A 24,666-nucleotide genomic window follows, 5' to 3' on the forward strand; every position below is an offset into this window, starting at 1 on the left:
CAAAGCAACAAAGAGATAATCTTATAAATGTGTTAGAAACACATGCAAGAAAGAAAAAAACATTAAAATACACATCTAAGGGTTCATTTTCCTGACATCACATTATCTGACCTTTTCCGCTTGACTCATACATATACTAGATATTACAAATAAGGGAAACCATGGGACCTACGTTTCTTTGGGCCTGGCTTACTTCACTTAATATAATTTTTTCCAAGTTTTTCCATTTCCTAACAAATGGGGCAATGTCATTCTTTCTGATGGAGGCATAGAATTCCATTGTGTATATATACCACATTTTCTTGATCCATTCATCTACTGAGGGGCATCTGGGTTGGTTCCATATCTTTGCTATGATAAATAATGCTGCAATAAACATAGTTGTGCTGGTAGCTTTAGTGTGGTCTTGTTTGTAAACATTAGGGTAAATGCCCAAAAGTGGGATTGCTGGGTCATAGGGTAGCTCTATGTGAAGTCTTTTGAGGAACCTCCATACTGCTTTCCAAAGTGGTTGAACAAGTTTACATTCCCACCAACAATGAAGTAAGGTTCCTTTCTGTCCACATCCCCTCTAGCATCTGTTGTTATTAGAGTTCTTGATTTTTGCCGTTCTAACTGGAGTGAGGTGATATCTCAATGTTGTTTTGATTTGCATTTCTTTTATGGCTAGGGATGTTGAACATTTCTTCATGTGTCTATTGGCCATCCTTCTTTCTTCTTCAGAGAAGTTTCTCTTTAAGTCTTTCGCCCACTTATTTATTGGGCAGTTGTTTCTTTGAGGATTTGTTGTTGGGGGGTTCAATTTTTTGAGTTCCAAGTATGTTTTAGATATGAGACCCTTGTCCGTTGTATGGCTAGTAAAGATCTTCTCCCAATCCGTGGGCTTTCTATTGATCTTGTTAGCTATGTCATTTGCCCTGCAGAAGCTCTGCAACTTTATGCAATCCCATTTGTCCAACCTTTCTTTGATTTGTTGTGTTTCCAGGTCTCTATTCAGAAAATTTCGGCCTGAGCCAAGGAGACCCAGGGTTTCTCCTATTCCATCCTGTAATGTTTTCAGAGTGTCTGCTTTGAGTTCAAGATCTTTGATCCATTTGGAGTTGATTCTGGTGCACGGTGATATATAAGGATCTAGCTTAAGTTTTCTACATGTAGTTAACCAGTTTTGCCAGCACCATTTACTGAAGAGGTTGTCTTTCTTCCATTCTATTGTTTTAGCTCCCTTATCGAAGATTAGATGGCTATAGGTCTGTGGGTTCATTTCTGGGTTTTCAATTCTATTCCATTGGTCCTGAAGTCTGTTCTTATGCCAATACCAAGCTCTTTTGATTACTATGGCTTTATAGTAGAGTTTGAAGTTTGGTATTGATATTCCTCCAACAGTGTTCTTTCCATTCAGGAGCGTTTTTGCAATTCGGGGTCTTTTATTGTTCCATATGAATTTTTGGATTGCCTCTTCTATTTCCTTGAAGAATGAGGTTGGAATTTGGATAGGTATTGCGTTGAATTTGTAGATAGCCTTGGGAAGTATTGCCATTTTCATGATGTTAATCTTTCCAATGCAGGAGCATGGAGGTTTTGCCATTTTTTAAGTTCTGTGTTGATTTCCTTTTTCAAGATTTTAAAGTTTTCATCATAGAGGTCCTTCACTTCTTTAGTTAAGTTAATTCCTAGGTATTTTATTTTTTGTGGGGCTATTACAAATGGAGTTGCTTTCCTAATTTCAGCCACACTTTTCTCATTGTTGGCATACAGAAAAGCCATTGATTTTGGGGGGTTAATTTTATAACCTGCTACTGTGCCAAAGTTTTGAATCAGCTTGAATAATTTGGGAGTGGAGTCTATGGAATTCTTTAAATACAAGATCATGTCATCTGCAAAGAGGGAGAGTTTTATTTCTTCTTTCCCTATTTGGATCCCCTTTATGTCTGCATCTTGTCTTATTGCTGTAGCGAGGCATTCTAATACTAGACTGAAGAGAAGTGGAGAGAGTGGGCATCCTTGTCTTGTTCCTGAGTTAAGAGGAAATGGCTTTAGTTTTTCACCATTGAGTATAATGCTGGCTGTAGGTTTGTCATATACAGCCTTTATTGTATTGAGGAATGTTCCATGGATTCCTAATTTTTCCAACACCTTCATCATAAAGGGGTGTTGGATCTTGTCGAATGCTTTTTCTGCATCTATTGAGATAACCATGTGGTTCTTATTCTTGCTCCTGTTGATATGATGAATAATATTAATTGATTTGGGTATATTGAACCAGCTTTGCATCCCTGAAATGAATCCTGTTTGATCGTGGTGTATAATTTTTTGGATGAATTGTTGAAGTCGATTGGCCAAAATTTTGTTGAGAAGTTTTGCATCAATGTTCATCAAAGAAATGGGTCTATAGTTCTCTTTCTTTGATGAGTCCCTGCCTGGTTTTGGGATGAGGGTTATGATGGCTTCATAGAATGTGTTCGGTAGTGAGCTTTCTCTTTCAATTTCATTGACGAGTTGGAGGAGTATTGGTGTGAGCTCTGCTTTGAAGGCCTTGTAAAATTCCGCTGTAAAACCATTTGGTCCTGGACTTTTCTTAGCTGGGAGGTCTCTTATTGCTGTTTCTATTTCAATGCTTGATATGGGCCTGTTAAGCTGGTTTAACTCATCTTAGTTTAGTTTTGGCATGTCAATATTTGCTAGGAAAAGGTCCATTTCTGTCAAGTTCTCAAACTTATTAGCATAAAGTTTTGAGAAGTATTCCCTTATAATGTTCTGAATCTTGGTTGTTTCCGTGGTGTTGTTTCCATTCTCATCTCTGAGTTTATTAATTTGGGTGTGTTCTCTGCTTCTTCTGATAAGATTTGCTAAGGGTCTGTCAACTTTGTTAAGTTTTTCGAAGAACCAACTCTTTGTTTTGTTGATTCTTTCTATAGTTTTTTTGGATTCTAATTCATTTAATTCTGATTTAATTTTGATTATTTCTTTCCGTCTACTGGATTGGGGTTTATCTTGCTCCTCTTTTTCAAGGAGGTTTAGATGTGTCATTAAATTGTTAGTTTCAGATCTCTCCAATTTGTTGATGTAGGAGCTCAGAGCTATAAACTTGCCTCCTAGTACTGCCTTTGCTGTGTCCTAGAGGAGCTGGTAATTTGTGTGTTCATTTTTGTTGAATAGCATGAACATTTGAATTTCCTTTCTAATCTCTTCCATGACCCACTCTTGATTCAGCAGTGTGTTGTTCAGCCTCCATGTGATATCGGACTTTCTTTGGTGGCTTTTGGTGTTGAGTTCTAATTTTATTCCCTTGTGTTCAGAGAGAATGTAAGGTATAACTTCAATGTTTCTGAATTTAGACAAGTTTGCTTTGTGGCCTAAAATGTGGTCTATTTTAGAAAACGTTCCATGTGCTGCTGAGAAAAACGTGTATTCTGATGCTGCTGGGTGAAATGTTCGGTAGATGTCTGTTAAGTCTAGTTGATCTATGCAGCTGCTTAGATCTGTGGTTTCTCTGTTGAGTTTTTGCCGAGTTGATCTATCTAGTGGAGAGAGTGGTGTGTTAAAATCCCCAACAATTAATGTCTTTGGATCTATATGGGATTTGAGGGAAAGTAGTGTTTCTTTGATAAATTTGGGTGCTCCATTGTTTGGCGAATAGATATTTAGAATTGTAATATCCTCCTGAAGGAGAGATCCTTTAATTAGTATGTAGCGACCTTCTTTATCTCTTCTCACGAATTTTAATTTGAAGTCTATTTTATCTGATATTAAGATTGCAACTCCCGCCTGTTTATGGGGGCCGTTTGCTTGGTAGATTTTGTTCCAGCCTTTAACATTGAAAATGTGTTTGTTTTTACGGGCAAGATGTGACTCCTGCAGGCAGCAGATAGAAGGGTCTTGCTTTTTAATCCAACTAGACAGTCTATGTCGCTTAATTGGAGAGTTCAGTCCGTTAACGTTAAGAGATAGGACTGAGAGGTATTTGGGAGTTCCTGCCATGTTATCCACCTTCTTGGGGGCTGCGAAAACTGGGTTCTTCCTATGGTTCTTGGATTCTCAGTTTGGGTGCAGTTTCTTGGCCTTTGTTGCGGTCTTGTTGGTTTTCTATGTGTAGGACATCTTTAAGAATCTTTTGTAGGGCTGGTTTGGTGGAGATGTATTGTTTCAATTTTTCTTTGCTATGGAAGGTTTTTATTTGGCCTTCAGTTATGAAGGAGAGTTTAGCTGGGTACAGTATTCTTGGTTGAGAGTTGTTTGTTTTTAGGGCATGGCATACATCATTCCAGGCTCTTCTTGCTTTGATTGTCTCTGCTGAGAAATCTGAGGTGATTCTAATTGGTTTCCCTTTTTAGGTGATTACCCTTTTCTCCTTGACAGCTTTAAGGATCTTTTCCTTGGTCTGAGTTGATTCTGTGTGGATTATAATGTGACGGTGGGATGTCCTATTCTGGTCTGGTCTATTTGGGGTTCTAAAAGCTTCTTGTATCTGAATAGGCCTATCTTTTTGTATGTTTGGGAAGTTCTCTGCTAGGATACTGTTAAACAGATTTCCTAGACCATTAACTTCTATTTCTAGGTGCTCCTCTACACCCATTATCCTTAGATTAGGCCTTCTGATGGTGTCTTCTAGGTGTTGAATAGATCTATCATACTTCTTGGACTTGTCTTGGATGGTTGTATGTTCTTTCTCTATAATATCTAGGCTGTCTTCAATCCCTGAGATTCGATCTTCTGCATGGTCTAACCTGTCAAGACTCTCTACTTTGTTTTTTATCTCTTTTCCTTCTAATTGGTCAGCTTTGATGGCTTCAAGTTCTTTGTTGAAGCTCTGTTTTAGGTCTTGTATGAATTTCTTTACTTCCTTAATTTGGTGTTCAGTGTTTGTTCTCAAATCACTTAGTTGATTGGTTATGGTTTCTTTGGACACCCATTCCTTCTGTTGGATTCCCTTCAGCATTCCCTTTGTGGTCTCCCTGACTTCCTTCAGCTCTTTGTTAATGGATTCCATGAATGCCTTTAGTGATCTTTGTGTGTTCTCTACCTGGTCTCTCAATTCCTGAATTACTCTTTGATTAGCTTCCTCCTGTTTGTGGGATTCCTGCAGTTCTCTTTCCTCCCGTTCGTGGGATTCCTGTAGTTCTCTTTGAGTGTTCTCAGCCTGCTCACGCCATTCCTCCCTTTCTCTTTGAGTATCCTCAAGTTGTTCACGCAAATCCTGTATCAGTTTTTGAGTAGCTTCCTCACGCTTATGATATTCCTGTATAAACTTTTGGGATGCCTCCTCTCTCTCCCTATCACGCTCATACAGAGTCCTTTGTAAGTTGTCAAACTTCTCATTTATCATGTTTGCCACCAGTGTTTGTAGAGCTATTTGGGAACTCTCCTCTGGATTGTTCATTATCTGATCTGACCCCTGATTATCAAGATTGGGAATTGAGATACCCGGATTTGCCATTTTTCTTGTGTTTTTTCGGCTTACTCTGCCTATTTGAGATGAAAATAGCACCAGTTTTGTGCTAGAACACTATCTTAAGGCAACCATCAACCAACGTTTGCATTTATACAGTCAATAGTCTACAGATACAATCTAGTTCAACAGATACATCTATTCAACATCAAACAACTATATGTTAATGGGCTCCGAACCGCAGAGAAGAATTTGGAAAACCAGAAATTTTTAGGGTTAGGGAGAGATGTGGGTAAAAATTAGGAATAGATTGGTGTGGGGAGGCACAGGGAGAGTTAACTATGTCCTAATCTCAATGCAGGAAATAGGTTGGGTAGGATGTAAGTAGAGAGGGAGAGAAAAAGAAGAAAGGGAAAGGGAAATGAAAAGAGACCAGAAAAAAAATTAGAAACGTAAAAATTAATATAGTTATGGAGATTGAAAGACCATCTATTTAGAGAGGAATATGAATATAATGAGAAAACAGGAGGGAGATAGAGGAGATGTGAAAAACTTAAAAAATGCTTAAAATATTATATAGGTATAAAGAGGTAGTACTGCTATTAAGGAATTTAAGTCTCAGAGGTTTTGGATTGAGTAATAAATTTGTGGATTAAGTGTGTACACAATGGGGGATAGGGTCTGCTATTTAACTATGGGTTTATCAGGATGTGCAGGACAAGAGTTAAGTCACATACAGAAGAACAAAAGAAAGGAAAAGGTGAAAAGGATAAGAAAGGGAGAAAAAAAAAGATCAGAAGTTCAGTAGAGCTAGACAAAAAACAAAAAGATAATTAAGAAAGAAAGAAAAAGAGAGAGAAGAAAAGAAAAGAAAGGAAAACATACATTCATGTATTCCTAAAATAAAAATTATAAGAGGGAAAAAAGTTACTGGAAAACAATTATTTTTTCAAAAAAGGCAAAAATTAAAGATTAATAAAAATTTTAGAAAAGGAAAAAAAATGTTTTATATTTATAAGGTACCAAAAAAAAAGAAAAAAGAAAAGAAGAAAAAAAGTTCTTTGATTTTTTTTTTTGATTTTTTTGGGAGGGGTGGGAAGAATCCTGTATCTCCCTTTTGTCTGTAACCAGCCTCTTGTTGGAGTCTCTGGTCAGATTGAGGTCCTGTGGCTTGATTGGTTTCTTAAGTCAGTTTGTTCGAACAGGCAGAAAAAAGCTCTGCTTTACCCAAGATTTTGAGATCCCTCTCCCAGGTTAGTTTAACGGGAGGGTGATCTGCTTTGAGAATCACAAAAGAGGGGTGATGAGGCTAGGTTCTGGTAGAGTTGAGGCCTTTCAACAAACAGTAGCTTTTCCCTGGGGCTATTTTGTGAAAAATTCACAGAGCCCACCCTGGAGCCATTCTCAGGGTTTCTGTTTTTCAATTGATTGTGGAGGCTGCTAGAGGGAGGGGCAGCCTCTGGCTCTGGTTACCCAGTGAGGAAATCCACTCCAATGGCTGGTGCCTGAACTGGGTGACTTTTCCCTGGATGGAGCTGAGTCTGTCAGGTCACTTCACCGCTAAGTTCTTGTGACCTGTTAAATGACTCGTTTTATTCCAAGGCCTGAGTTGGAGCTAGCAGCTCCTCCGAGCTTTGTCGGTATCCAAGATGGAGATCACCGGTGCTGGGGGGGGAGGGGTGGCCTTCCCTCCTCTGCTCCCTGAGAAGGAGTGAGGACATGGGGCTTCTACTCACGCCGAGTCTTGGATCCTGGGTCATCTCTGGTCTGCAAACTGCAGGATGAAGATGTCCGCTCCTTGTCGGTTCTTGCTGGTGTTGAGTAGAATCCTCTCACCCGCTGCGTCTGGCTCCTTTGTCCCGGACTCTCTGTGTGAGCACTCAGGTATGGCCGCGGCTGCAGTCGCCGCTGCAACCCTGTAGCCGCTGCAACCCTGCCGCCGCCGCAGCGGCTGCTGGCAGGCGCTCAGATGTGTCTCCTTGTCTTTTCTTCCCCTCTCTTGTCTAACTCTCTGTCCTGTGATGGCACACTTGGTGTGATTCTCTGGCTTAGGACTGTTCACTGGAACTCTAAAACTGCTTTCTATGCGAGAGCTTGTTCAGATTCCAGCTTCTACTCCGCCATCTTCCCGGAACTCTCATAACTGTTTTTCATTTCTTGCATCTGAAGAATGAAAAATATGGAATACTTCACAAATTTTCATATCATCCTTGTGCAAAAGCCATGTTAATCTCTGTATTGTAATTCAGGTAGACATGCTGCTGAAGCATGTAGTATCTTCTAAATTTACATAGTTAATGATGCAAACTTAAGATAGGCATATATCCTTGGTTGCCTATTTGCAACCAGGAAACATATTGTTCCCAAATTTGCTATTCATCTTATTTCTGCAAAATTCTGTGTATGGTGGAAACAACTTATATTGTTTGTTCAATTGCTCACATTTGCAATTTTTTGTCAATAACTCTTTTAAGTCTTTTTCATTTGAAATTTGATCATACTTTGAAGCCTTCATAGCTAGGTCCAAAGGTGATGGATTTTCAAGTACTTATTTTTTAACTGATTTAGCTTTGTGGAGCTAATGGATTCAAAGTAAGCCTTGCTTAAGAGCTACTTCTAAACTTCTGCAGCTTAAAATTTCTCAAATGAGGTCTTACTGGCACAAATGTCTGCCTGACCCTTTACTCTTGCTCCATGTAAGAACAGACCTACCAGAATATCTTAACCTGACAGCATAGATTGTCTTATTGGAGCAAAACTAATCTTAGTTACAAAGGATCATAAAGTGATGAACAGTTCAGACAGAACTGTTCAGACTAAGCCAGGCGCTGATGGCTCATGCCTGTAATCCTATCTACTCAGGAGGCTCCAGGAGAAGTCCATATGTTTCTCCTTGTTATTAGGCCTTAAATTGGTAATGTTTTAATCACAGTGTTTCCTCTTGCCTCTAGGCTGTACATCTCCGAATGGTAAAGCTTTAAGTTTAATTCTACCAAACACTGAGGTAGAGGTAATGGAATAATATTTTAAAACAGTTGCCTTTGTTACCTTAACCACAAGAGAACAATGCAAAGCATTTTTTTATATTATATATACTTATATATTTTATATTTATGTGCTGATTTTATATTTCACACAGTGAATCTTACTGGAATTAATTTATAATTTGACAAATTAATTGATATTTATTACAATAAATAGATTGGAATATAAATAATCAGGATTAGAATATATATTAGAATATAAAAAGTATCAATGCAGTGTTTTCAGTATAAACTTGTGATACCTTCTAATTGTTCTTGGTTTCTGAATTCACATGGTAAAAAAAACAATGTTGTTTTCTTTATTCTATAAGGGATTTTACTCTGCTGCTCTGTTTATTGTTTTAACTCGCTGGTCCCAAACTGTTTTTCTCCATATTTCTGAAGCATTCCTACTGATTATACTCAAATTTTGCTGATATGATTTCTAAAAGGTATTATTCTTCCACAGGATCCACGGGTCCTAGGATCCCAGGTCCCAGTTACCTGCATCATCAAATAACTAGGGCAAGAGATCTCACCGAGGCCCATGCAACATACCAACAGAAAGTAATTGAAGACCCATCTTAATTTCTCATTTCCTATATTTCAGGGGCCCAATTCCTTAAAATGCAGGAATTAGCAGTAAGCACTTGGGAAATGCAAGGCAACTTAAAATGCAATATGAAATCACAAAATGTGAAAGTACAGTAATTCAAACTTTCTATTTTCAGATGACCATCCCATAGGAGTGAACAAGACCACAAATGTCACAAAATGATTTGTAATACCCCTCTTCTAATGATTAATGAATGATTTCAGTCTAGCATCATCAGGCCAAAAAATAGTTCCTGGAAAGATAGATCCATAATTGATCTACCAATGCTAGGAATATTTGTCATACAGTTCAAATATAATTCAGAAAAAACATTGATTGAGAAGAACCTTATTGCTTCAAAACACTAGTACTTCAGTCAAACTTGGTTCTGTAGTGTAAAAAGGTTGTCATTCTCAAACCAATGATAACCTACATTTAATCTCCTGAAAGTATATTCCTTTTCAAATAAACTCTTTAAAAACACATTTGCCAAAATAACACAAGTAGATGATATTTAGTGACGTTACTAGTTTTTCAAGTGTAGGGAGCAAGTTAAAATAGAGTTCATTTATTTACCCAGCACTAATGCCAAACAGGTTCAACCATTCATTAAAGTGAAGAAATAGGACCCCTCACCATTTGTGTTTGTCAGTAGGTGCTTTCGAAAATTTGTTAAATAGATCAGCCTCACATATTTCAAACCAAAACATTAGCTAATAAAGTAAATTTCATCACATAAAAAATACTTTTTAAAAAGTCATGAATAGTTGCCCTATCATACGGTGTTTTATGTTTTCCCTATCTGTCTAACATAGTAAGAAATATGACTTTAAGTCTTGAATATGGGTACTCATCAGAGATTTGACAAACATAAAATCTGTCTTCTTTCTCTATCATATTCCTCTACAGTAGTAAATTTTAGTTTTCTTCTTTTTCCAAAACTCATAGGTAGTAGAAAATATTATCCCATGTAAAATAAAATAATCACAAACCACTTTACATATACATTCTCAGCCATTTTTAAACTTTCTTGTTGACTACAGATTAATCTTCCAAATGGAGGGGAATAAAATCAGGTCTAGGTGCTTCATGTCTCCAGGCTTGCAAATTGTTACTTCAGATGAATGAATTATGGAAATATAAGCTGACATCAGTTTAAGTATATGCAGAATTGAAACTCCATGGAATGTATATAAACCTTTCAAAGTAGGAGCAGACAGTTTAACAGAATGACTATCAGGAAGTTGAAACCAGAGAGGAATAATTGTAAAGACATAGAATGAATGAAAAATGGCACAAGGGTCAAGTACAGCTAGAATACTCAATGTACACATGTGAGAAAGGAAGTGGTAAATCGGAAATAAATCTTGTAGAAGGGGTTGGTTGAGAAGGATAGAAGGAGTGACTCTGATCCAGGAACATTGGACAATTAGATGGACATACTTAATTGAAACACACTAGCACAACCTTTTGTAATTCAGTGAAAAAATACAACAAAAAACACAAACACACAAAAAGCACAACCAAACAGCAATCTCTATAGAGTATGATGATGACTTCTCAAAATTTTAAATAGTTAATGAAGGACAATCTTGTGAAAAGCATACAAAGTTGTTTAAAGTGGGCAGTTTGGGGTAGAGGAGAATTTTTAACAGATTTAAATATATTGTTTTAGATTATAAATCACCTATATCTGCTGCAAATATTTTCTTCTGCATGTTCTCTTGGTCTGAACTGTATACTCCAATCCTGAGCCACACTTGATAGCTTGTAAAGATAGAATGGAAGAAAAAAGATCAAGAACCCATTACTCCACCGGAGAGGAAACAGTCCTCTCTGTTTTCTCTCATTTCTATTGACTACTTTCATTCATAAGTTTATGTCAAGTGATTTGCATTATATATTTCCTTCTTTGTTCTGGCAAAGTAAATGTTCAAAATAATTCAGTAAATATTATATTCCATTTTTTCTATCATGCTGTTTACTTATCCAAGCGAGTCCATTAAACTTTCCACTTGCATTTCGGTGCCACGGAAACCCAGCATCAATGTTAATGAGGACAATCTCTAATGTAAAACTTTGTCTCCAAAATACCAGTCCAAGAAGCTGTGATCACAAATATTTAGCTATACTTTTTTCTTTTTTCTTTTACCTTGAGAGTCTTCTTGTGTCTAAAGTGCCCTCAAAAATCAGTACTCCACCAATTTTTGGTTCAATCACTTCTAACCTCAAAGATATATTTTGCTAACAATATGCTTAGAGGAAACCGAAGAATACTCCACTTTTATCTTCTCTCTTAAGATTCTCCTTAGATACCATATCAGGAATATTGAAGTTATTCTTTGCAAAATTATTTCAATAGATTATTTTTCTATCCGTCTTGCATTTCCTCAAAAAGTTGTATGGAGAAGAATAGAGTATAATCACCCATACCTTGGATGACAGTATCTGTTACAAAAGGACAATGCTCCTATGTCTTATTTCTCTGTCCTCCTCTTAGCTCTTGCCTGATTTCCCACTTATCACAGATTCTTGGCTTCAAGCCTAGTGAAAGTGAAGGACTATAAGAGCCTCCCCCATTGCTACATTGTAGGGCTAGATCTCCAGCATGAGGTAATCATGAACGACACACACAAGGAACACATGTTGGGAGAACAGACTTAAGCATGTCTGGTTTATTTCTGCACAAGGGTTGTGATTTTTTAGCCCCAGCTTTCCCAACCTCCGGAGTCCTTCCCAGCCAATTACTTAGCAGGGAGTTGATGATGGGCACTGCTTGGTGACAGGCACTGTTTGGTCCCCTTGGAGCATGTAGGGATCTTGGATAGCTCATGGCTGGCAAGCTAGGCGGACATGACTGTGGGTCACATCTCTATTAGCAGGAGGTGTGCTTCAACAGCTACTCTAGCTGACTCAACCAGATCTGACCGGCTCTACCCACAAATTTCCCCTTTTCTTTTAAAAGGACCGTCATTATGGTGACCCGTCGTTGGAGGCGTTTTTGCCGGGAGTGCAAGCATTTAATAATTCCTAGGGGAGAAAGCCCTACAAGTGCAAGGCCTCCCCAGATGACCAGAGAGGATGGCGAAAACCATTGTTGTAACTTTTTAAGCACTCTTCTAAAAAGGAGGCAGTGGGAGTAAGCTGTATGGTGGTTTGGTTTAGGCGGGTAACATCATGCAGCAGGTTTGGGGTGAAGTTTAAGTACTTAAGGGACCAAGGGCCTTTGATGTAGTTACTAAGTTCAGTGACATTGGGTGCAAGAGTGGAAAGCTGACAGACAGAAGTAGTCATTGCATTATATAGTCCTCCTTGTTTTAATCGAAGAAACGTAATCTGTTCTTGGAGCAAGTCTATTTGTTGTTGGAGCACAAGGAGGCCTCCCTTAAGATGATTGGCAACTTGTAAATGTTGTAATTCTATGGATGACAGTTGAGGGATGAGCTGGTTTATCTGTTGCACAGTGGACACGCTTTGGGACAGCAATATAGCAGCACTGGTAGATGAAGCCACTGTAGCGATGATTTCGGACCCGATTGCAATGATCAATCCTACTGCTGTTTTAGTGCATGGGCGAATTAATTGAACCTGGGAAAACTGAGAGTCATTAGTAGCCAGAACAATAAATGGGGGAACACGTACCAAACCTGCAAAAGGCTATGAGTCATTGGGTTGTCAGTGATTGCTGAGAGTGCAAGTAGTGGAAGAGTTGTCTCCTAGACAAAAAAAGAATGGGGCTCTAACCACTACCATTCCTGACACCTGGTCGTATACATATTGGTTACAGCAACGAGTATTGGCCAATAGGAAAGGGGACAAATCGAGGCAGGAATGTGATGAGCAAACGATTGGCATGGTGGCTCCTAGGTCTCCCAATCGTCCTCCTGAAGAGTCAAAAAACTCATTTAGATTTTGAGGTTTGGGATCTTTTTCAGATTGGTTGTATATAGCCGGGTAGAGGGACAACGCGAGCTCCCCAAACACTTTGCCTTGCTAGGAATTGGCACAAAGGCTAATCACTAATTCCTCAAGAGGAGTGCACATAGTGCCAAAGCTATCAAACTCCCTGCGTGGGCACAACTGCATATGAAAATGTATGTCAGTAGCCTGATAACAATTTTTTTCCAGTGGGACAAATGGGGTAGGGTCCTGTGTAGTTCCACCATCCCATCCCATGTGTTACTGTTGCGAGGGGGATGGTACAGCCATCAAATTGCTTTATCATCTCGTTTGAAAAACAAAAACAGATGGCTCCCTTCCATCTAAAAGTAAGGTTTGTTTTTGATGCATAAGGCGTCTGCTGAGAAAGGAAGGCCAACCTTGCCATTGGAAGAAAGCATTTGTAATCATTAAGATTTGGGGGCTGGGCACTAAAGTTATCTTACTCTGCCCTGCAGCAGATTGAGAATTGGCTGTAATAATGGCACACAATAGGAGGAATAGAGTACCATGCCCCGGGTCAGGGTCTGGGGCCATAACCTGGGCTTGTTCAACCAATATCTTTAGGTCTCCCCAAGTGTTGGCATGGGCTCTAGCTCGAGGTTTGTGTCTCCTCCTCGCACTGTTCAAGCATAGCTGACGCATCTTTTGCTTAGGTGGTGACGGTTGGTCAGACAACTCCAGCTGGGATGCAAACAGGTTTATCACTCGTGTCTGGAAAGATACAAGCAAATCCTGTCCCTTGTGCCATTAAGGGAGCAGGGCCCTCCCATTTTCTTGTGATGGGGTCCCTCCATCTATCCAAAGGGACCAGAGTAGGTGTTTCATGAGTACCCAGTAGAGGGAGGTGGGAGTCCCACATGTGGTGGGTGTGAATGTTAAAAAGTTTTTTACTATAAGGCAATAATTTAATTGTGTTTGGGGATTTTTAAGCCCTAGCCCCTCCAGTTCCCCCTTTTCTTTTAAAAGAATGGTCTTGATTTCTTTATGACTGTGTTCAACAATGGCTTGCTCTTGTGGGTTATATGTAATACCTGTCTGGGGTGTAATGTTCCAAAAGGTACAAAATTCACAAAAATGTTTGGAGGTGTAAGCAGGGCCATTGTCTGTTTTAAGGGTCCAAGGAACTCCCATAATTGTAATGGCATGTAGAAGTGACTTAACAGCGTGCCTTTTTTTTCACTGTTAAGGCTAAAGCAGTTATAAAGCCTGAGAATGTATCTATGCATTCAGGGATGTATTTTTGTTTACCGAATTGGGGGATATGGGTTATGTCCATTTGCCATGTGCTATTGGGTCTAAGGCCTCGTGGATTTGTTCCCATGGGTTGAAATGATCCTAAGGGTAAAAGAGTTGCACAAGAGGAGCAGGACCGAATCATGTGCTTGCATTGTTGGTGTGTTAAATCAGGAAATAACTGTTTGATAGTAGCTGCCGATAAATGAAAATGATCATCTAACGTTCGGGCCTGGTCCATGCACATATTTGTGAGTAGTACAGTTGGTGTGACAGCACGATCAATGGCTTCATTACCAGCAGCTAGGGGTCTGGGGAGGTTAGTATGAGATCTAATGTGTTGAATGTACCAGGGTTGGACACGATTGTCTAATACATTTTGTAGTTTACACATTATTTTTGCTACATCATCTTGTAATAAAACTCCAGGAAGAATGGCAACAGTTTGTACAGTATATAAACTATCAGAAAAAATATTAAGAGGTTCTTTGGGAAAAGATGTGAGGGCGAGCAAAATGGCCAGTAATTCAGCAGCTTGAACAGACAGGGAATGTTTTTGAAGCATGTATTTTTTAGTATTGGCATTGTAAAATCCATAAAGAGTTTTGTTAACATCTGTAAAAAGTACAATGGCTTGATGTATAGGTTGCCCATTGGGACGAATACAACATTTCCATGAAAGTGGGAGTTCTTGGGTAACTTTTAAAATGAGGTTTTTGGGCATATGATTATCAATGTTAAAATAGTAGTGGATGACTTGTAAAGCTAATGCCTCTTCGGTTGTTAGGAAATCAAAGATTGTTTTTGTAATGGGCCATGTAAGATGGTCAGGGAATCAGCCATAAGTTTGACGGCATCATTCCGCACCTTTGATGGCCAGATTGCATAGCATGGTAATGGATGTGCTAATTTTTGGTAATTGGGAAGTGGCAAGGTATACCCATTGTAACAAAACCATGGGTTTGCGTCAGCGCCACCATTAGGCCATTATTATTTAATATAATTAGGTTGATTTCTTGGGTGGTATCTAAAAACACCAAGGGTGTTGAACATAACCAATCAGCGACTTGTTGTGAAACTTGTTGAGCATCAGGTGAAAGTATATGAAGGGAAGTTGGGTCAGAGGGTCCTTGAAGCAATTGAAATAACAGTTGGAGTTGTTGGGTGGGAAGACACATAAAATTGCATAACCAGTTGATATGTCCACATAATTGTTGTAATTCAGTTAAAGTATATTGGGATTTAATGACAATATGAGACCCATTTGGGGTAATTGTTTGATTTAAATGGTATCCAAGATAGGCATAAGGGGCTTTGAGTTGAATTTTTTCGGGGGCAATATTAAGGCCCAGCACTGTAAAGTTCTCCTTGAGTTCGGTTAAACAGATTTGCATGGTTGTAGCATCTTTATGTGCTATTAAAAAGTCATCCATGTAATGGACACAAAAGCATTTGGAAAGCAAAGTCCTAATAGCATGGGCAACATATATCTGACATATAGTAAGGCTATTTTTCATACCTTTAGGGAGAACTTTCCATAGATATCGGTGAGTACGTAGTTGACAATTAGGTTCACATACTAAGAAGGCAAAATATTCTTTATCTTTGGGGTGTAGGGAGGTGAAAAAAAGCAGTCCTTGATGTCAATAATGGCAATGTGCCAATCTTTGGGTATTGCAGAAGTGTGTGGAGTCCGGGTTGAAGCGTTCCTATCTTTTGTATATGACTATGGAACGTAGATCATGGAGAAATCTCCACTTTCCTTGAGCCCTTTTTTGGATAATAAAAATGGGGAATTGTGGGGGACTGATGGTAGGTTCTGTGTGTCCCTTTTTTAGTTGCTCCTCCACTAGAACCTGGAGATGAGGGAGCTTTTCAGAGGAAATAGGCCACTATTCGACCCAAATGGGTTTGGTGGTGTCCCATTGGAGTGGAATTGGCTCTGGTCATGCAACAGTGGCCATTAGAATTGGGGGTAGTGTGGGTTATTAACGGCTCGATCGGTTATGATGTCTTCATAAAAAGCCGTATCATCTATTGTTATCAGAGTACCCATATTAGTGAGGACATCTCTTCCTCAAAGATTGTATGGAAGGCCAGGGGCAACAAGAGGTTTAAAAGCCCCAGTGACCCCACCACAGTTTTCCCGTCTTACAGGCCATTGGACATGGAGGGAATCTGTTTTTCCACCGACACCTTGTATGCAGGCGCCAGGAATTAGGTTCCATCCCAACCCTTCTACTTCATCTTTTCTAAGGACTGTACAGTCAGCTCCTGTATCAATGATGCCCTTAAATTCTGTTCCATTGATTTTAAGTTTCATTCTAGCTTTTCCATTTTGGGTAGGAGTAGTCCATAACACTTGTGGTGGCTGTTGCCTTTGTCCTATTGTGGTTGGGGCTGAGGACTGCCGCTTATTTAGTTGAAAGGCTGAGTCATAGAGCAGCATTCAGAGGTCCAATGAAAACCCTTTTTGCATTTACGACATACAGAAGGAGGTTGTTTTCTTTTGGGTGAGCCCCAGAGTGATGGGCAATCCTTTATAAAATGACCAGTTCTGCCACATCCCAAACAAGGTCGATTTCCCATTCTGCCATTAGGGGGCGCGCGAGCACTGGCAGTCATAGAGGCTAAAGGAGGTGCAAGGATACTCAGCATGAGTTGATGACCCCAAATCTTTGGTGGATAGGATGCAATCAGTGATCTCCATATTTCGTTCAGGGGCAATGGCTTTTCTGCATTCCTGTGTAGCCCCTTCCCATATTAGCCTCTTGATTAGCACATCTCAGGCTCCAGCATGGGATACTTTCCAGGCCACTGCTTCTTGAACAAAGGCAACGAAGTCAGTGAAAAGATCATTGGGACGTTGTATGAGGGGTTTTAATTGTTTGTCCCCTTCTTTAGAAGGCACTGAGGAGACAACCCTCAACGCACAGAGGCGTACTTGGTCAAAGTACTGTGGAGGTGCTACTGCTTGTGCGGCAGGAGACGCATAAGCTGCCTCACCTTTTAAACAATCAAGGTCCCCCATGGTGGCATCCTGCCCTCTGGTAGTGATATTTTGTGTGCTTTGTTGTTCACATTGATCAGAAAAAGCAGCCTTCCATAAAAGGAAGACCCTGAAGATAATGCTGTGTTCATTAAACTCTTCCAATCATGGGGCAGTTAAGATCAATGCTAAGGGTTTCAAGCATCTGTTGAGCATTCAGGGACTGTAACCCATCTTCCCTGACAGCGGCCCAGTATTTGTCAAGTACTTTTGGGTCATGGGGGTACCATTGGTTAGGTCATACAGAGGTTCGGTGGACGTTTACCGGGAATATGAACTGGGGTTCATTTATAGGGTTGGCTGTTGTTGCCACGATAGTTGTGGGGCCCATGAACAACTGTTGTATTACATGGGGAACAATGGGTTTTTGTTCCTGGGCAAAGTTGGTTATCTCTGCCCAAGTATACAAAGTTTTCTGAGGGGAGTTCCCAGGCTGGCCTAAACAGCAAAAAGAAGTCATTGGGCAGGCTTCCTGGGACTGATAGTGTGGGGGAGGCGGTTTTACAAGCATAGCTGGCCAGCCCCCTGTGTCACTTGATAGTGGAAGTTGTTGGTTATCTGTGTTCTTGCTGGAATTGTTTGCTGTATCACAAGAAGATGGGAGTGCTTGAGCAGCTTTGCCATTTTCCTTTTGTTGTTTCTTCTTGCAGCGAGGTGTTAAATGCCTGCAGAGTTTCCCCTTCTTCTTTCCCTGATAGACAGGCTTGAATACCTACTATGATGGCGTAAAAGATTAGGGGCAGCTCAGCGCCTTCACGGACTTCCTTTTTATGAGCTGCCTGAAGGACATGGGTCCACCTGTCTGGATCCCAAATGTCCCCGGTGTCAATCCAGGGACACAATTCACTCACTATTTCCCATATTAAACTAGCTTCCTTTTGTGATACTTTTATCTGCCTACTCCAGAACAGGGCAACAAGTGCTCGTGATTGAGGCTCTCCTACTGCGGGGGAAGGTTACCCATAGAGGCACTAACCTTGCACTAGACCCTAGACCATCTATCTGCCAAAAGCAATCAAGCCTGTCGTTAGGCACCACTTGCAGGGCTAGTCTCTGGCAGGAGGTAAGTGTGAACGAAGCACACAACAACACACGTTGGGAGAACAGGCTTAAGCAGGTCTCGTTTATTTCTGCACAAGGGGGTGATTTTAAAGCCCCAGCTTTCCTAACCTCCTGAGTCCTTCCCAGCCAATTACTTAGCAGAGAGTTGCTGTAAGGCACTTGTGATGAGCACTGCTTGGTGACAGGCACAGATTGGTCCCCCGGGGGAATGTATGGAGTATGGACAGCTCATGGATGGCAAGCTAGGCAGACATGCCTGTGGATCATGTCTCTATGAGCAAAAAGTGTGCTTCAACTGCTACTCTAGCTGACTCAACCAGATCTGACAGGCTCTACCCACACTACATCTTCATGGTTTTCCTTTTACAACTCTTTTTATTGGATGTGGAATTTATTTTCATGTCTTCATTCAATCTGTTCTGCATTGTAGTGATCTAAATAGGCTCTGAAAATCACTTTAGGTAGCAAAAATATTAAGACAATGTATATCAAGTAGTTTGGCCTCCCTCCACTGCTGAAGCCAATATGCTTAGCTAGGGTTTCTAAGTACGCGTTTTCTTGCCTTTTCAATTTGCTCAATTCTTTTCTGATCCCAAAACTTTTTGGCTTATGTAATAAGAAAAGTCTTCTCTATCTCATGTTAATAAGGATATTATATTTTGTGAGCTACTAAGAAATGTGAAATCATTGGTTTCAAGTATCCAATCAGATTTTCTTCTGTGGTTCAGGGCTTCATGTGCAAAGGCATTGTGGAAAGTATTACAAATAGAAAAGTGTAAACCGAATACCTTCTTTCATTGTTGAGGGCACTTTCTCCCTAAATATTTTGACCCAAATTATCTTTTTCAGAGAATTACTGTTTGGTAATTAAAGTCAAGTCACAAATTTTGATGTCTTTTTTTTTTTTTTAAAGAAGTTTGAATTTAAATTCCATTACAACCTTGTTTCACACAGTAAGAGTAGATTTCCTGGGTAAGGACAATTCTCAAAGGAACCTACAGGATTTACAGCAAGGTTTCTGAGGTTTGTTTTTTTAGTGTGAAACTGAGCCATCTTCACCCACATTGCTCCCTGTCAGCTAAGTCTCCATGGATTACTTTGCATGAAAGCCTATTTTCCCAGGCAATTTTAAATTTTCATAATAGCTAAGTTGTTAAAAAGTTTGAACAAATTAAAATTTACCTGTTATAATTTTAAAACTTTTTTGAAATTCCTTTATTAGAACCGCGAATTCACCAATCCTAACTCCTCCTTTACCATCAAAAACAGTTAACATGTTGTTTTCATGATATAGTGTCCATGAAACTATTATTTTCCAGTGGCTATGTTATGCATATATATAACCTTATAATCTGATTCTGAGCAAAATGAACTCCAAGATATGGAAACAGAGAGTATTATTTGTGGTTGTTGTTTTTAATGTACTATGTGATTTCTATTTTCTTTTGGTTTTTTCCCCTATGCTTTATTCCCTGCTGTATTTGATTTTGGTAGCCTGTGTATTGTGTATATATTTACCTTAATGAGGGAAGGGAAGAGGAACAACAAAATGGTGAGACAAAGGACAAACCATTGCAATAGTAATACTCACAAGACAATATGTTGGAAATGTACATTACTACTTGTGAGGGGTATTGGGGTGAAGGATAACTGAAGAAAATGAGGGATGGAGTAACAAGTTTGGAAAGTTATGTATTCACTACCTTAAAATTGCTGTAACCCCACTGTACATCACTTTGACAATAAAATTAAATTTTAAAAATAAGCTGCATGAAATAAAATTAAACTGTATTGGTATAGTAAATATTATTCTTTATGTAGTAACTTTTGAAAAATCAATATTGTTTGGCATCTAATTTGAAGTAATTATCCCTTTTTAATCAGAGGACCATCAACTTGAATGCTATCTGACTAGACAATATTTTCACAATATACTTACCAATATTTTGAAAAAAGAACATAGTACTTTCTCATATTAAAAGCGAAAACAGTTTAATTCTATGGAAACCTATAACTTTTAAAAGTAAATAAGCAGTTAAAAAGACAGGATATATGTGTTCTTCAACATTCCAATGACTAATAACTACTCATTTCAATTCCGGAAGATTCCATACCTGAGAGATTCAAAAACAGTACCGGCTTGCATGGTATGTAATTCTGCAATAGATGCATTTTCAAATGGGGTGTTACAGATTGAGATTCAACACAAAAATAAGTACATTCTGGTAGAAGATAAAACTAATTAGCAATGGTAATAATTCTTCAAGAGTAAGCAATTTTTTATCACAGTAAGCTATTATTTTTATGACCACCAATCCCAATATTTATGATATAGAGACATCCTAGCCCAACAGTATAGAACTTTTAGGGTGCACCTCAAACTTCTCTTAATTCCCATCATGAATAGCTTATCTCTATTGTGAAAAAATGCAACTCTGCTAATGTGATGCCATACATGTTCTGGAAAGAACACCACAATAAACTGGTTTGCATCATTTTCCCACCACTGGTATACTTGAGATTGGAACACTTGCAAATATTATTTATATTTATACTTTTTTAACTATCATACAAATTGTGGATGCTAAGATCAGAAGATTACAGTTCAAAGCTCACCGAGGCAGGAAGATTCCCTAGATTCTTATCTCCAATAAACTTATCAGCAAAAATCAGACACAAGTGGCATTGAGGTTGAAGTGGTAGAGCACGAGCCTTGAGCATAAACAGGCTCAGAGACAGTGTCCAGGCCCAGAGTTCAAGCCCTAGGACAAACAAATAAAACAAAAACAAAAATAAAAACAAACCCCAATCCTAACATTTTTCTCATTGTATACAGTGGCAAATAATTAAGGAAATTGCTTCCTGTGTTACATACAGGTAGAAGAAAGAAGATGTCACACGATTATTCTCTTCATACCTTGTTATACCAAATCCTCAAAAAATTGCTCTTATTATAATTTATAAATTAATATCATCAATTTTTGGCAACTCTGTCTCCAACATTCACATTATCATTTTACACATGAACTATTTTAATTATCTATTAACTAAATTCTAATTATAACTCTCTTGAAAGAATATTCTAGGCAAGTAGAATGCAAAATCATTCTTGAATTTGTCAATTAAACCCTCTACTTAAAACGAATTTTGTAGTATCCTATAGAATATGAAATTACAAACAAAATCAAAATATTTATTTTAAATCTAAATTCTAATTTAGCAAGATCCTCATAATCCTACATTAGATGAATGTTATTTTTAGATGAATTATTATTAGATGAATTGCTATTTTTCCAAGCTTAAGTTTTTGTAATCCTTCATCATTTCTTTGGGATACAACAGAATGATGATTACTTACTTTTTCAAATTTTGGATGGCAATCATGAGTCATTTTGCATCTGGGAATGTTCTGTAACGAAGAGAGAATTTAAAACACAAGTGAAGATTAAGTATGAGTTGCATTTCAACAGGAAATTTGACTTCTCAAAACATAATGACAAAATTAGCCCAAACTTCCAACTATGTATTCCTTTCTTGTTTGTTTTGTTTTATTAAGACAAAAGTATACTACCTGGTCCAGGGAAGTTATCACTATGTGATTCCAGTCTCTAATCTCCTGTCTTAATCTCAGTGCTAGTATTCTGGGCTTGTATCACATTGCCCTGCCATAGGTTCTTAGTTTATTTAATCTAGATACAGACTACCAATTCTGAACTTCTCCAGGGATATTATACACTAGAGTGACTTTCAGACTGTTTATCTACTATTTTCAAAGATGTTCTAACATTTGACACAGGATATGAATATTTTCAGATGCACCTGCGGGGTCTCTGATTCATTCCTCCATGGATGCAATCCTTTTAATAAGGATTAATTGACTCTCTTACTATCTCTGGTCACTACCTATGTAATATTGTCAAACTTTATTGAAGGAAGTTCACTTGAGGACTTTCTAATATTAAAAATTATCACTTGATTCTAGTCTTCTTCAGGCTATATATTCTGTTGTTTTCTAACTTTTCTACACATTCTGAGAGTTGTTTCATTTGTGTATTTGTGTGTGCACATATAAGTGCCTCTGTGTGTATGTGTATGTTTGTATGTATGTATGCAAAATCCTCAAGCTCTTATTCAGCAATCTTGCTCATAACTGATATTCCATCACCTGAGCCATCTTAAAATCCAGGTTTGGCTGCTTTATTATATGTACTGTTGCAAAGAGTGTTCTGCCCAGGCTGGATGCAAACTTAACTTCCCAGACTCCTTTACATTCTTAGGTTTTATTTCTCCAGGAGTATCAACTTTTAAACTACAAATATTTTGGGGCTGGGAAGGTGGCTCAGTGGTAGAGAGCTTGCCTTGCATGCCTGAGGCCCTGGGTTCGATTCCTCAGCACCACATAAGCAAAAAGAAAAAAGCCGGAAGTGGCACTGTGGCTCCAGTGGTAGAGCACTAGCCTTCAGCTGAAGAGCTGAGGGACAGCGCCCAGGCCCAGAGTTCAGGCCCCATGACCGGACCCCCCCCCAAAAAAAACTACAAATATTTTTGTGAGGGTAATGTCTAAGCTGTAGCCTAGATTTTTAACTGAAGTATTCTTTTTTGTTGTTGTTGTTTGGTGGGTGGTCCGGTCATGGGACCTGAACTCTTGGCCTGGGCGCTGTCCCTCAGCTCTTCAGCTCAAGGCTAGCACTCTACCACTTGAGTCACAGCACCACTTTCGGCTTTTTTCTTTTTTGCTTATGTGGTGCTGAGGAATCGAACCCAGGCCTCATTCATGCAAGGCAAGCGCTCTACCACTGAGCCACCTTCCCAGCCCCTAACACAAGAATTCTTATAAATATAAATGAACACACACATTACATATCCTGAGTGTACACTGTTATAAATGTGATTGTAAGCTGGGTTGTGGTGAGATATGAGGATTGGGGTTCAAAGCCAGGCCAGGTAGGAAAGGCCCAGAGACTCTTTTCTCCAATTAACTAAAAGAAAACTGGAAATGGCACTGTGGATGAAGTGGTAGAGCATTAGCCTTGAGCTGAATAGTACAGAGACAGCTCACAGGCCTAGAGTTCAAGTGCCAAGACCACGGCCAACAAAAAATATACATATATAAGTAAAGAAAAAATAAAAGAAATGTGATCTTAGCCACCAGTTCATTGCTAGTATAATCCCTGCTCTCACAAGATGAACATTTTTTTCCAATGAAATCCATGCTCTTATATCTGACTTGCTTTGGAAACAGGATTATTCTTCCATTCTACTTTCTACCAAGTTGCATGATTACCAAGCATGATTTAGAATGAGATTGGCCTCATACTTCATGTTCCACGTAGGAGTCTTGCTTTCTGTATATCACTCCCATAAATCTACATACTGGAATTGGCTTTATTGTTTCAATGTTGTCTTATTTGTAGTCTTCTATATTGTATTGAACCCTTATACTTAAACACAGAACTTCTCTTTCTCCTATTATTGCTATTGTTTCTCTTACTGTTAGCTCATGTCCACTTGGGAAATAATGAACAGCACATACACTCACAAAAACAATGTTCTGAGAACCTTCTTCCCATTTAAAATTCGCTTCAATTTACAGAGAACTTACAAAGTTTGAACTCAATGTACTCATGTATAATGTATTAATAAGCAATATAAATTTCATATTTTCTCTTTACTAAGTTGACTCTGAAACACGTGTTACCTCAGGCCAAAGGTGTCATAGCGTGATTTCAGTGAAGCCAGAAAACGTTCATAATACCTCAAGCAGCACCATTGATTGTTACTGGAAGTAACTGTTACTGGATGTGGAAACTGACCCCAGGAGAGGAATGGAACATAGAGGAATAACAAAGTTCAAGTTACCTTGTGCTTTCCTTTTTAGAGTACAAGAAAAGTATCCCAAGGCTTGAAGGAAACTCTGTCCCTGGCTTTTTCGAGTGTGTTCTTTACTCATATAAAATTTTTCTGTAAACTTCTAGTTGAAAGTATTTCAAAAGGAAATAATGTACCATTAGAATGCCAGCATAGAACAAAAGGAAATAACGTTGATTTAAATGTGTTCTCCTGCAAAGGAACAAAGACATGGAAGTTTTAAAGTGTCATATGGATGGATATTTCACCCCTGAGATGATTCTCTTAATGCAGGAGTCAGTTATCAATTCCTTTGGTCTGGTCCTGCGTTCTCCAGAGCAATAAGGATTCCAAAAAAGCAGATTCCAGTGAGTATGATCAGCAAAATGAGGTTCTTCTCAGACCAGTACTCCTTTAGGGAGGGTCCCAAAGAAATATCTGTGATTTTTATTTGCTTGTTTGTTTAGTTTGTGCTGGTTCTGGGGCTTGTACCCAGAGGCTGGATCATGTACCTGAACAGTTGTCTTTC

General features: G+C 38.9%; 1 pseudogene; it reads right to left on the reverse strand.

Annotated features, from left to right (window-relative positions):
- Nucleotides 1-7,559: 7,559 nt before the first annotated feature.
- LOC122111036 lies at nucleotides 7,560-7,656 on the reverse strand (annotated as a pseudogene).
- Between the last annotated feature and the right edge of the window lie 17,010 nt (nucleotides 7,657-24,666).

This window comes from Dipodomys spectabilis, unplaced genomic scaffold (genome assembly GCF_019054845.1).
Source record: "Dipodomys spectabilis isolate Male_0828 unplaced genomic scaffold, ASM1905484v1 ptg000084l, whole genome shotgun sequence".
Classification (NCBI taxonomy): Eukaryota; Metazoa; Chordata; class Mammalia; order Rodentia; family Heteromyidae; genus Dipodomys; species Dipodomys spectabilis.